Below are 15,310 nucleotides of genomic sequence, written 5' to 3'. Positions count from 1 at the left end.
CAAAAAAAGAGTATACAATCCCATCTACAGCTGGGAAAGAGGTACGAACAGAACCCTCTCTGATAGAGACAGATGAATGGCTAACAAACATTTGAAAAAATGTTCATCATCCCTGATTGTCAGAGGAATGCAAATCAAAACCATCCTAAGATATCACCTATCCCCAATGAGAATGACCCACATCACGAAAATCTCAAAGCTGCGCATTCTGGCATGGATGTGGAGAGAGAGAAAGGAATGATTTTACCTTGCTGGAGGGACTGAAAACTAATACAACCTTTTTGGAAGAAAGTATGGAGAATCCTCAAAGACCTCAAATTAGACCTCCCATTTGATCCTGCAATCCCATTACTAGGCATCTACTCAAAAGAAAAAAAAAATCCTTTTATCATAAGGACATTTGTACTAGACTCTTTATCACAGCTCAATTTACAATCGCCAAAATATGGAAACAACCTAAATGCCCACCAACCCAGGAATGGATTAACAAGCTGTGGTATATGTATACCATGGAACACTATTCAGCCATTAAAAAGATGAAGACTTTACATCTTTTCTATTACCCTGGATGGAGATGGAACACAATCTTCTTAGTAGAGCATCACAAGAATGGAGAAGCAAGAATCAAATGTACTCTATTCTAATATGAAGGCAGTAGATGTACTTAGAAGCAAGACTCGAATGTACTCTATTCTAATACATACCCTCATAAGAGAATTCAAGGTGGCGGCAGGGGAATGGGAGATCAGGGAGGAGGGGGATGATAGTTACAGTGTATGACACACCTCTTGGGGGCAGGACACAGAACTTAGGGAAAATAAATGCTCTGAGAACACAGGATTTCAGGAAGACAGTCATGTCCTCAACTGACAATTTCAAAACATTTGCTTTTTGGGATATAAAGAAAACATGAGAGAAACAGGTATGAAGCTAGAGGAAAGGGCTCCATGCCACTATTCAACTTTCTCTAATTCAGAAATTCCAAAGGGTAATATTTTGAGTAAATCCATAGGTGATATTTGTTTGAAAGACTTGCTTTTTCTTTTTTTGTTTTAATTTTCTTGATTTCCTTAACTACAATACTCTCATTTTCTTTTACAGCCTTGTTGATAAGGATGGGGGTCAATTTGTTATCTTAGATAATGCCACTAACTGTTACTGCCATCTAATATAGAGAAAGAAGCCCCAGCTCTTTCTTATATTCAAAGAACCAAATATTTCATCTAGATAAGCACATGCTTGGAAGGCTTTGCAGACTTCACACCATCTTTTGTTGATATTGCTCCATTCTTTATCTTAAAGTTATTTTTTTGGTGCAGTGCAGTATAAAATTTGATATTTTATCCTGATATTGTCTTCTCAATAATTCTTCAACTTCAGTAGTCTATTTTTTAATGAGAATTTCAGTAATGATGCATGTCCTATATCCTCTACTCAGCAGCCATGGCCTGGAGATGAAACTGGTTGGTTTTACTAACAAAGAATTGCTGGGCCACCCATGCCTCTCTCACTTCTCTCATATCCCCTCATCAATTACAAGGTTAACAATCATTATCTTCTTTTCTTTTCTTCTTCTTTTAACATGTATTTCCTCAAATGGGAGCTCATCACTCCAAGGTTCTTCGTTTAAAAAAAAAACACTGATTAGGTCAGCTCCCATGGTTCAGTGGTTAGGGCACCGTCCCATGCACTGGGGCTGGTGGATTTGAACCTGGACCCGGCCAGCTAAAATAAAATAAAATAAAATAGCTGGGCATTGTGGCTGGCACCTGTAGACCCAGCTACTCAGGAGGCTGAGGCAAGAGAATCACTTGAGCCCACAAGTTTGAGGTTGCTGTGAGCTATGACGCCACAGCACTCTACCAAGGGTGACGTAGTAAAACTCTGTCTCAAAAAAAAAAACTGATTAGAATCTTAGTAATATTAGCATTGTGTGCACTGAGAGAATATGAGTTAATTTGAACTCAAGAAATGTGTATGCACACCCCTACCTGTGCTGTTGTCTCTACATATGGGCAGAGGGTCACTCATTAGAGTCACCTGGGCACTTATGAAAATCAAAGCTCCCTCCAGCCCACCTCTCCTCCTACTATGCTATACCCTCTGTAAGTCCATGTGCTACCATTTCCTACCCCCAAGCCCATGAGTTTTATGTAAACTAAGTTTTGAAAATCACTCATTGGCCAATCTCGTTATTGATAAGGATATTATGAAATACATGCAGGATTGACCACCAGCAATTGTTACAAGTCTGGTCAGTAGTTTTATGCTGAAATATTTTACTGCAGTAACTTCAGAACTTTTGAGCATAACCTGCCCTGAAAATACATGTACACAGAGTACCTCAACTCCCTCCCACACGCACACGCACACTCACAACTGAGGACAATTTACCCCTACTAACTACCTACAAGGCCTTTTTACTCTTTCTTCTTTCTTAATCTCACTCCTTCTCCTTCTATCAATCTCATACTCGTTTTTCTTTTAATGCTTCTTGCTAAGACCCTGTATTAATTTCCCAGTATGCCAGAGTGACATGACCTGCAGTTTCAAAACACTGCTCCACTATGAGTATTTCTGAATTCAGAAGCAAAACAATGATTATCTTAAGATTCTTTGTTGCACCATTCATAGAACTCCTAAGAAGGAAATTCATAAAGCTTTCAATGGATTCCAGCTCACTTAAATACTATTGTTTTTACTACCAATTAAGAATAATTTTTCCACTACTTTTTTCTTAACCAGTAGCCAGTCTGTACCTACTAAGCGATACAATCTGATGCACTTACAATTTTTCATGCATCTTTACAATGAAATCTGAAGATAGATGAATGCAAATTAAGAACACTGAATGTAATTCAGTTACTATTTTTCTTGAAATAGACATTATCACTTTCCATTATTATTTTTTGTAGAAGGAGAATATTGGAGGAAAAATGTGGCATTATAAATTCATTTTAAATATATTCATGTAAATTTGTATGCATTTTTGTTGCTTTGGGTACTTTTTTTTTTTGATTGTTTGTTTTTGTTTTCTTGCTTGCACACTTGATGTCCGGAAAGCATGCATTAGTTTGGGATTAAGGCTAAAGGAGAAAAAGGAATGTCCTTTTTTATGAAGAAATTTTTAATTACAACCAATTTTAAAAAATGAATCACTCATTAGTAATTTAAATCATCTGTTGCATTAATAATATTAATTGTATTCATTTCAATTAGTTTTATTAATAACATTAATTTCATTAAAATGAGTAATTAAATTATCTTATTAACATTAATCTCATAATTTTAATATAATTAAAATATTGCTATTTTGTATTTTTTAACTTACCGAACATAAATTTCTCTGATTTCTAGGAAACAAAATTTTAAGGGCAAATTTCCATTTATTCCTTCAACCAATATTTATGGGGCATTGACTATGCATCAGTTACTGTTCAGAGGTGAACCAACTAGTCAACTGAAAAATGAAGACTGTTCCATGCAGAGGAAGCAGCTGCTGCAGAGGGTCCAAATGGGAGCCAGTTGGGATATTCAAGGAGTATTAGGAAGGAAAGTGTGGGGGAAGCAGACTGAGAAAGGGGAGAATAGAAGGAAGCCTAGTGAGGTACCAGAGGGCCGTCATAAGGACTTTCATTTTTACTCTGAATGCGATAGGAAACCACTGGAGGGTGTACAACAGCAGTGACATAATCTGACATATTTTAAAGACATGCTAGCAGCTCTGTTAGACTAATAAGAAGGCAAGAATAAGGGCAAAAGTGAGTGGACTTATTAAAAGGCTGTTGCAGAAATATGGCCAAGAAATGACGGTCATCAGTACAGATGGTGAGAAGCGGTCAAATTTGGAATATATTCTGAAAATGGCATCAGCAGGGAAGGCAGGTGGTTTGGATGTGAGGTGGAAGAGAAAGAATAGAGGATGACCCTAAGTTTTTTTTACCTTTACAACTGGAAAGATGTTTCTATCAGCTGAGACACTATGTAGTTTTCTATTGCTAGGTTAGCACACTCCTCCAAAGGAAGTATTATAAAATTCAACCATTTTAGTACCCCCTAAGATTTTATGGGTCAAGAATTCAGACAGGCCACAGTGGGGGTGGCTTATCTCTGTTCCATGTTGTTGGGGGCCCCGGCTGGATGGTTAAAATGGCTTTTGACTTGAATGGCTATAGCCTGGCATCATTTGGAACTTTCTTCATTCATGCATCTGGCACCTGGGCCAGGATGACTGACAGCTGGATCAACCAGAATACTTAACACCTGGAATCTCCACATGTCATGAGCTTTTCACAGCATGGATGCTGGATTCCCAAGGGGACTGTCAGCAGAGAGACCATTTCAAGAGCAAATAAGCCAAGAGGGCACTTCCAGAGAATGAGTGTTCTGGGAAGAAGTTGCGTAGCCTTAGATGAGCTCACCTCAGATGTCACAGAGCGTTATTTCTACTGTATCTAGTCTATTGGTCAAAGCAAGCCCAGGCAGGTTAAAGGAGCAGGAACCTAAGCCACAGTTCTTAATGGGAAGAATATAAAAAAATTATAGCCATTTTTTTGAAAACTACCATAGATTGAAGGATTGTGGATGAGTATGAATAAGGGAGATGAGGAAAAAGATCAGGAGCTTTGTTCTGGACATGTTGAGGTCCAGGCACTTGTTGAAATTCCAAATGGTAACCAAGTAAGCAATTGCTATGTGTGACTGGAGTTGAAAAGATGAGTCTTAGATGAAGGCATAAGCGTGAAGTTTCTGCACAGGGTGGGATTTAAAGTCCATAATATTAGATAAAATCATTAAGAGAGAAAAGAATATGACAATGATGCCAGCAAAGGAGGCTGAGAAGAACAACTCATAAAATTGCCTTTTTTAAGGCAAAGGGACAAGAGAGTGAGCAACTGAGTCAATTGGTGCTGATGGACAAGTCATAGGAAGACTTGGAACTGGCATGGGCTTTAATGTCACTGTGTTCTTATTATGTGTAAGACAGATTAGCATTGGTCTCACATGCACACAAACTGTTGAGGATATGATTGGATTCTTCAGTGAAATCATAAGAATTCAACACACTCCTCAGCTGTATACAGTAAATCTGGCTGTTTATATGGATAATTATGGCAACACATCTCATATTTCATAAATAACCTTAACTTGAAAAATATGCAGTGAGGGTAGAGATACTAAAGTATGTTGCATGTTATATTTAGTTAATTTTCATCATGCACTTTAGCATTTTTCCCTCTGAGATAAGACTTAGTCTAGGCATTCTTAAAATTTTGAGAGAGAAAGAGAGGGAGAGAGAGATATTCATTGATAGAAAAAATTACCAAGATGATATGTTCTCATTTTTATCTTTCTTTTATATTTTAGATAAAATTTTATTTCTAGAAATCCACTTCTAGAATTATTAGACTTTACTAATTTAAAATTTTCCTAAATAACAGATAATAGCTGTCCCTTTTATTTTGAATTACTTTAAAAATTCAAAAAAAATGTAATTAAATGCATTCAAAGGGCAAATATCAATAGCAATGCCTAGCTGTAAGTGGGAAATTATGGAATAAAATCTTATTTAAAATGCTTTGCTACCCAACAATATCATAATGTAAAATAAAAATTATGACATAATTGGCAGAGTACACAATTTACAAAAGTGTAAAACCATAACTCTTAGAATATTCTACAAAATAAAGTTGACTTTGGAACAATGAGGGAGTTAGAAGTTTTCACCCCACAAAATAAAAAATCTGAATACAACTCCCTAAAAATTAACTACTGATAACCTACTATTAACTGGAAGCCTTACCAGTAACATAAACAATTGATTAACATGTATTTCATACGTTTTATGTATTACATTCTGTATTATTACAACAAAGGAAAACTAGAGAAAAATATTAAGAAAATTATAAAGAAGGGAATCTATTTACTATTCATTAATGTAAATGGACCATCATAAAGAACTCCATTCTCATCATCGTCACATTGAATAGGCTGAGGAAGAGGAGGAAGAGTCTTGCTGTCTCAGGGGTGACAGAAGTAGCAGGAAATCATGTACAAACCAATGTTGTTCAAGGGCCAACTGTATACTCAAACACGTCCCTATGGATTATGAAATTTAAGTTACTATTGTTTTAGTTTTGCAATTTGTTCATCATAGTATATAAGCAAAAATAAATCAAATACATGTACTACTCATTACATGTCAACCAAGAATGGCAGGTGACCTGTCCCTCCCCTGCCCTGTGGTGATCCCACTTATGCATGTGGACGTTCACTCAAATTAGCAATGCTGCCAACAAAATTGCTTGTTTTCTTTCAGTTTGCCCAAGGTTGGTTGTGGTTTGTGTGTTGGTAACTCAGAACATGTAAATGTTGCCCAAACAAAAGCCCTTTCTTTTCTCTTTCAACAGCCTTCACTTTTTCTAGCCCCTGTTTTCCTTCCCATCACATTTCTACTGACTCTACAAGAGAACATGGGTAGTTCAGGACCACGGAGAGCGTGAGGAGGGGAATCCTGACATGTCTTAGTCATGGAGAAGGGAGAAGAGATGATCTTGGAATTGTTGATGGTCAACTTTCATTTAAAGGACATTACTATTAAAAAAGATAGATAGAAAGAAAGAAAGAAAGAAAGAAAGAAAGAAAGAAAGAAAGAAAGAAAGAAAGAAAGAAAGAAAGAAAGAAAGAAAGATAGAAAGAAAGAAAGAAAGAAAGGCAGACAGACAGTGGAATTTTGACTTCCTGAAATGTGTGGGGAGTGATTTTCCTGAACATTTGCCTGGTGCTTTATAAACTTCTCCATTTAATTCTATCCAGTGACAGATGCATGGACCCTGAAAGTAGAAATTGCCATAAGTTTGCCAGTGCAAAACGTCTTTTGAAGTTTCACATGTATAGTTTGCTACCCTTTATGTAAAGTTTCATATTTTTGACAATTATGGGATTTATTAGTCCGCCATAAAGGACTTAAATGGTACAGAGATAGCAGGGTTTAGAGTGGACAAATAGAGGGAACACATGTGGGCTTTAGTTCTGGAGGTCTCTAGAACTCCCTGGCAACCTGCAGCTCATCCTTCCATTATATAAACTACCCAGAATCCTTTCAATAATTATCTCTTCCCCTTTTAATCTTCCTTAAGTTAGTTTTATTTGAGTTTTGTCACTGGAAATTGAGTGTGTCCTACTAATGCAGATAGGTAGATAAAGAAGAAGGAGATTCTAGACTAGGAGTACAGCAAGATTACAGGCGTGGAGGCAGAATGTGTGTGACGGGATTTTCCAGGACACTGAGAAAACCTAGCTTAAGACAGTAGAGGGGTGGGGTCACCTCTATGGTTTATCTTACAAGGGTACAAGTGAATCTTTCTAAAAGCAGAGTATGAGTGTCTTAACTCAATAACTAAGAAAATGGCATTAAGGTTATGTTAACCAGTTTGATGAGAGTATTTCAAAATGTATATGAAAACAGCACACTGTACCCCATGATTGCCTTAATGTACACAGTTATGCTATAAAAAAAAAAAAAAAAGACAGTGGAGGGGTTTGTAAGGAATGCATTTAAATAGTCTTTTCAGAGTGTGGTTGAACAAGAATTATACAAATTTCAAATGTATATGTCATTTGACCCAGCAATTCCCCTTCTAGAAATGAATTCTATAGTAATAATTATGCAAAGATATTCACTGATATGTTATTTTGTCATTGAAAATGACAGAAAACAATGTGTATGCCCGTCAATAGAGAAGCTGGTAAATAATTTACAATACCTTTCCCTATTAAAATATCACCTAGCCATGGAAGTTAATTTAGTACATTTATATAAGCCAATATGGACTAATACCCATAGGAAACAAAAAGCAACGTGGAGAACTGTATCATAAATGTTCTCATTTATGTTTTTTTTTCAAAAAGCACATGTATGCTTTCATATACATAGAAAAAATTCTAGAAGGGCAGACAAGAAAGCTGAGCAATGGTTTTCCCTGGGACAAGTAGTCACTTTCCATTTTTTATATTGTCTTGTATTATTTGGGTTTTTAACATCCCATTCATGTATTACTACTTGAGTTAAATCACTATAACTCGATATGATTAAATTATGGAGCAATTAAAAACATTAGAGATATATATCCATAGTTATTGCTTGCTGAAGAATTGCTATGTGGGCGCTGTTTGGAGCTCTCTATATAATATTGTTTCATATAATATATATAATATTGCTCTCAATACTCAGGAGACTCTGAGGGAGATGTTATCCTCAAATTGCACATGAGGCTGCCAAAACTCAAAGAATAATGATGCTATGATTCCACACTCTTCTCTGAAGCCCTAGTGTTTAACCATTGTCCCTTTTGCAACCCAGGGCCGAACTGACTTTGCTGCGATACCCCCAAGGAGAGATTTCCTGTGTATACAAAGCAAATTTTCTACAAGTGACATCTAATAAAAGCTTCACGATGGCTAACAAAACAAGTCACTAAATAAACCTCTCCTACTGTATGAAGTGCTTAGACTGGGCGTAGTTCTTTCCTTCAACTGACTGTTAGAGGTAAATGCCGCCTCTCACTTTGCTCCAGACAGCAGAGTGTAACAGTGGTTTCTCTCTCCAGCAGTGGGAGCCATAGAATCAGGACCACGACGCAGTCAGACCTTCATGCCAGATCACCCTTGTAGGTTTTGAAGGGTGAATTTTTCAAAGGGGAGATTGGAGGCAGAGATGATACTGATGTGGAAATTAATTGGGTGTCTACTCGGAATTAACTTTTTTCATCTTTTTCCAGGGGTACACTGACATCCTGGGGGTCAATTCACAGAATGGCAATTAAGTTTTGGCCTTGGATCCAGATGGTCCTGGTTTGCCCAAGTTGCCACTTAACATCACTTTAAATGTAGACAACTTATTTAAGCTCCTTTGTGCCATATGTATCAATAACATGGAAGTAATCATAGCCTCTCACCAAGTTGTTGTGTGGGTTTATATAGTATTACCAATGCTCAATACATATTAGCCATCCTCCCCATTACTGCTGTTGTCCTCAGCCCTGTGTTTCTAAGAGGTGGGCGTACTTGAACCTGTCCTAATGTCCCCACTCTGTGGTACACAGAGCAGAGCATAGAGTGGTGGGATCACAGACTCTTCACAGAAATTTTACCTCTGAAAGAGGCAAGAGTGGCCAGCTTGACCTTTACCTTAATGAATTCTACCTTTACTTCTTAAGTATCACAATATTACCAGGGATGCTTTGTATTTACGCGCTAAGAGTATAGCATTTGTCTGATCTGTTCTCTGCTGTCTTTAGGTTATCAATAAATATGAGTTAAATAAAGTGGGCTGGAGAAAGCATTCAGGAATGAGAGTACATGAATGATGGCAAGAAAGTCACAGAGAAAAGCAAGAATTCTATGAGGATTGGTGTAAAGGAACTCGAGGTCATGTCTGCAAGAGAGATCCTGAATCTGAAGCATTTAGCATCCAGCAACCATCACCACAGCCATCACAAGAAGTGGCAACCACAAGCCCTGGGAGGGGAAGAAGAGTATTCTCTTCATCTGAGAAGTATTCAGAGCATCCAGTTCCACACTTGGGATGTAGCAGGCATTCAGAATTCTACTGAAGGATGTAATACTATTAAATAACCCTGTGGGCCTACATAGATGACTTTGAATACAGATAGAAAACTTTGGACTCATTTTGTCACTAATGAGGAGGCTTTACAACCAACAGGGGAAGTAAATGAGCAGATCTGGGAAAGAGAATAAAATGGAAACCATGAGGAAGGGTAGGCTAGTTAGGATTCTCTTCTGATAGACATCATGAGATCGGGAGGGTTTCGGGCTTGTATGGTGGAAATAGAGAAGGACCATGTCCTCCACTGAAGAAATCTCCGAGGAGGAGACAATGGACTGTGAAAACATACTGGATGTTTGCGACAACGGTAAGAGAACAGTCAAAGAGGACTTGATTTCAATAATGAGTGACTGGTAGGCTGGTGGGACAGCTACTCACTCTCCACCCCAGAAACTTTACTACTCACAGTAAAAACAGCCATAAACCAGTATGGTTATGTCAGGTCCCACCCCCCTCAGGTCCATGAGGGGATGCAGGTGGCAGGGGGATGATGTACAGGGGATGAACCACAGTGCAGAGAGGAGTCCAGAGCCACAGGCCCGGAAAAGAGCGCACTGGGTGCCGTGAGACTCTCAGTTGTCTCTGTGCTCAGTATCAGGAGACGCATCAGCCTGCAGCCTGGCCACTCAGCAAGACTGTCCAGAGACTGCTTTAGGCCCATGACAATGCCCCTCCTAAAACCATTCTTTTCAAGTTCACACATCTAATTACTTTTCAGGTATAATTGGCCTGAATTTATTTTATTTTGTTTGCCCAAACGTAACCTAATTATTTTTTCCTCCCCATTCTCTTTATTCATGAACTCTAATTACTGGTAACTTTGAAAACATTGGCTGTCTTATTGTAATTTCCCACCAATAGTTATGCGGTAAGTTCATTTCTGAAATGAACACATTGAGATTATTTTTCTATCTTCTAAAATAATATTTTTGTCATGAATAGTTTCCTAGCATCTGCCATTTGTAATCTCACTTCTCATCTAGTTTGGGGCTTCTCTTTTCTAAAATAAAGATTAACACATAAGATAACACAGTTATTATACTCCTCATCCAAACTTTAAAAATGAATTGACTGTTTTACTTCTTAATTTCTGTAGGTAACATAGAAATATTTTGGAAATTTTTACAGTGGATTAATTAAAGCGTATCAAAGTTGATTGATTTCTAAAGACCATGAAATCTACCTATATAACAGAAGACAAAAGTTAAGATTAGAATTTGCATTTTTAATTCCACTCCATTGACTCTAGCTCGCGCTATTTCCAGTAAGTGTCTACTATGGAGTGAAAATGGTATTTGGAGAGTTGTCACTGTATTTCTAGCAAAACCAAAGTTTCTTATTCCAGTTCCTCAATAAAAGATGACTAAATTTCCCGGGAGTTCTTCAAAGAACCATTTTTAGGACTCTAGCTAGCAATGGTTAATTTTTGTCTTTCTAAGTGGTAATATATTCATGGGTCTTTTAGACATTAAAATAGAGGTCAACAATTTGGCGGGGAGGAGAGGAAAATAAAAGGCTGTTTATAGCTTTAATTTTTTTTAATTTTAAATTAATTGCCCCCTTCTGTGTGTCTCTAGTTGGTGACATGCTGCTGATGCCACATCTATTACTGTGTAGGTGAAGCTGCCTTTGTCAAAGCATCTGGCTTCAGCTAGGAGTTGGATTCAATGACATTATGCTGACTTGCAGGCTACAAAGCCTCTGATTAAGGGTCATCACATCTGGCATTCGATTTGATGTCAGCAGCTGATGTTCTTTTCACCTTCTTCTCTGTGAACTTAACTTGGTATTTCTAAGGATATTATATAGTACCATCTTGCTGACTTAGACTAGGCAGTGACAAATTGAATATTACTTCACCTCTGCTGGGGTGAATTCAAGACCCATCACTGTGCCCAGAAACCCAATAGCATATTTGTGAATATTCTGAACTGTAAGCCTGGTTGCATTAACAAGAATGGTATGGAAATGATGAAAAAATACAAGCTGTGCAAAAAATCACCAGTTCATCTTCTGGAGAAGGTTACCTTGAGGTCATAAACTCCTTTTGTCTAAAGATGCCTAGAGAGGGTCTATTTTGGTCTAGACCATAAATAAAATCTTTAAATAAAAGGATTTGTTCTGTAAAATTTGGATTCAGTCAAGAGGCTGAACTTAAGGTGCTAGAGGGCCACATGTGGCCTTAAGGCGGCAGGTTCCCCACCCATGGTCTAGGCTACGAGATGAATAATACCTTAAACTGTGCCTCATATCCAAGATTCTGTTATTTACAGGTTATATAAGGCTGCAGGTTCCCCACCCATGGTCTAGGCTACGAGATGAATGATACCTTAAACTGTGCCTCATATCCAAGATTCTGTTATTTACAGGTTATATAAGGCTGCAGGTTCCCCACCCATGGTCTAGGCTACGGGATGAATACTTTAAACTCATATCCCAGATTCTGTTGTTTACAGGTTATAAACAGAAGATAGAGAGCACAGGTCTAATGCCTTTTTCTGATCTCAATGTTTTTAAAGGACAACTTGCATTTTGGATCATTGTTCACTGAAGCAAAATAACAATTACATTTCAATTGTGGTTTCCCCTAGACACACTAAAATGTACACTTCTTTGAACATGTCAGCCTACCAGCATTTTATACAGCTAATTTTTTCAGTGGCTAAAATGGTGTGACATTCCATCTGCAGCAGCTTGAGATACTACTTTTGTCTTATAAAGAGTGCATAATGAGCTATAAACTTCTAATAATAAGTTTACTCCCTGAGTTTAAGATCAAGAAATGTCAGCAGTTGTATTAATCCTTTGGGGATGGGTTCATTTGGTCAATGTCATCAAATAACTTCCTGAGAGCTAACAATTAGTTCAGTTATTGGCTTTACTAAAATGCCTCAAGGGTTAAAGTAAACAACTGTTCAGTCATAGATAGTTATCTGGTGGCCTAGTTGACAGTGTTCTAATTACTGTATTATAGTGGTAGTCAATCAAAAATTACTTACTGGGTACTGATCAGGTACATTGCACTGAACTTCACAGGGAGCCAAAAGGAAATAACCCTATGGTATTTGCTAAAAGAAGATATATACTGAGCAACCATGAAAACAGAAGCCAGTGAGGTAGACATTTGTCATCATGAAGTATCAACTTGTAACCATTTAATTAAATGACCTGAATACGCAGATTTGTTCTGTATTTCCTACCAAGCTGGGATCCAAAAGAGCCAAAACTTTCTATCTTTAAATTGGAGCTGTCTCTGCCTGGGAGACTAGAGAAGATGCAGAAGTTAAGTCTAGCAGTTAAATAACACTGCAGACTTTACCTTTCTCAAAGGCAGAAACTCTATTCATACTTGTACTACAAGCATCTGGGGTTTGTCTGCTCAGACAAAGCCAAATTCCTAGGACCCACATGACACTTAATACATGCAAATCCCACACGTCCTTTTTAATAAGCTCTTAAGTTAATTGTGGAGTAGGCAGTATACAGTTCACACATTGGAAATACACTTACACATATCCATTTCACATATATCCATACGCCTTTCCTGTTTGTATTGGTAAAGTATAAGGTTGTATAAAGCCTAGCTTAGAAGTATAAGAGTTCAGAATGACAAAATAATTTTAAAGTATTATTTCTATTATTATTTGTCTTATTTCCTTAAATCAGAACTTGTAAATTTCTGGCATGCTGTCCAGATGTGGTTGGTTGGTGGCTGGTCTTTTTATTTGGTCCAAACAATACTTAAAAAATTAATAGTCAACATTAAAACTCGAAGCTAATACATCAAAATCTGAAATTCTAGTTTCTCTTTAAAAAGCAGGTGATCTGAGAGCACTGGGCCCAATTTCCACATGGCCTCATTCAGCAAAAATTGAAAAGCAGCTGCCCCTTGCAAGGGCCATTTTGCCATAATCCCATGACTCCAGATGATCTCCTTGACACTATGGCCAAATGTCAGTGGCCATTTGTCACCACAGTGCTTCACGTGTTTTCTTCCATCCGGCCCACTTGACTCATTTATATTACCTGCCTAGATCCTCTAGGCACTTGAGTTTATGACCCCTGTCTTAAGGGTACTTCAAAACCAATTGGTTTTGAACAGTATTTGATGATGAAGACAGATATTCCACATTCAGGCTTGTTCAACTGCATTCCCCTGGGATGCCCATACTATGCTCCTGGGCAGAGTCTGGGCTAATTCATTTACAGAATGCCCATTAATCAAAAGAAGGCCCAATCTAACTGAAGTCTTTCTAGGAGGCTACACAATTTCCCATGTCTAATTGATGTGCATATTTTATTTTGCACGTATTTTCTGCAGCAAAAGGACAGATACTGCTTAAGAGCCTGTTATTGTACTAAAAACACAGTTGTGCACAGTATTATACCAAAATTGTAAATAATCATTTTTAAAAACACTCAAAAGAATTCATCATTGTGTAATAATGATGTTCAAATGTAGCTTCATCAGTTGTAACAAATGTACACTCTGGCAGGATGTCCATAATGAGGGAGGCTGAATACGTGAAGGGGCAGGGGTCATACGGGAAATCTCTGTCTTTTCCTCTTAATTTTGCTGTGAACCTAAAACTGCTCTTAAAAAAGGTCTTAAATTTCACATGAAATCAATCACTTGTGCTTAACAGCCCAGGAAGATTCTGGTCATCAAGTCCCATGTTTCTTCCATTTCATAAAAAAAAAAAAAAAAATAGTTAAAAATATTTCATATTATTGCTCAGTAGAACCTCGAAAGTTGAACATGTTGCCTTTTCCAAAGATCAAATATAACTTGGCTTGGAAAAATAAGCCTTTTCCCTCATTATTTTCACTCCCTTGATTATGCACATTGAAATACGTCTCAAGAAAATTAAAAGTAACAATCTGTTAGTATATTAAGTCCAAGCTTAAATTTGAAAGCTACATGTTATGGTTATTATTTTTCTCCTGAAACTTGGATCTCCCTTTTAGCTAGGGAAGTTGAAGATCTGTGGGTGCATTCATGGTGATTTAGGTTTTAGTTTCAAGTCTCTCACTTGGACTAGTTACTTTGTTTTAGATGTTCTCTTATTTGAAAAATGGGATAATAATCCTACTCATAGACACATTAGGAGGATGTGTGTAGTTGTATGGATAAAGTACATGGCACAAATTCAATAAATCATAGTGAGGGCAACTTATTTTCTGTACTGACTAAACAGTATTTTCAAAGAAAAAGTCTTTAAAAAAGGAACTAGGGGATACCTGTTTTGATTTTTCTTTTAAGCAGCTTTATTTACCCAACAAAAGAAAAGGTAAGTGAATTTTTTTTTCCATGACAAAATCTAGTTTAGGCTCATAGCTAGTTATCACTCCTGCCTGACACTTCATCTTCCTTAGTCTTACATTTCCTAGGTGCAGATTCTGAAGAATTCCACAGAAAACCTGAAAGGCTATTAACACAGATTAAAAGGGAGTTTACAGAAAGTTAGCTGGCATGTCAAAGAATCACATTGAAGAAATGGGGCCTATGACAGCAACCCCATATAGGTGAAACACCTATATGCCTCTGGCCAAAAAAGCCATTTGAAAGAGAGTGGTGAAAAGACTTTGTGCAGGCATAAGAAACTGAGGCAGAATCCCCTGTGGCCAGCTTAGTTGCAGGCCTAACATGACCAAGGCTTTGGCTGGAATAGCATTTCCAGA

This window comes from Otolemur garnettii, unplaced genomic scaffold (genome assembly GCF_000181295.1).
Source record: "Otolemur garnettii isolate 467f Iridium unplaced genomic scaffold, OtoGar3 scaffold00013, whole genome shotgun sequence".
NCBI classification, from domain to species: domain Eukaryota; kingdom Metazoa; phylum Chordata; class Mammalia; order Primates; family Galagidae; genus Otolemur; species Otolemur garnettii.
Note: the sequence above shows the minus strand (reverse complement) of the source record.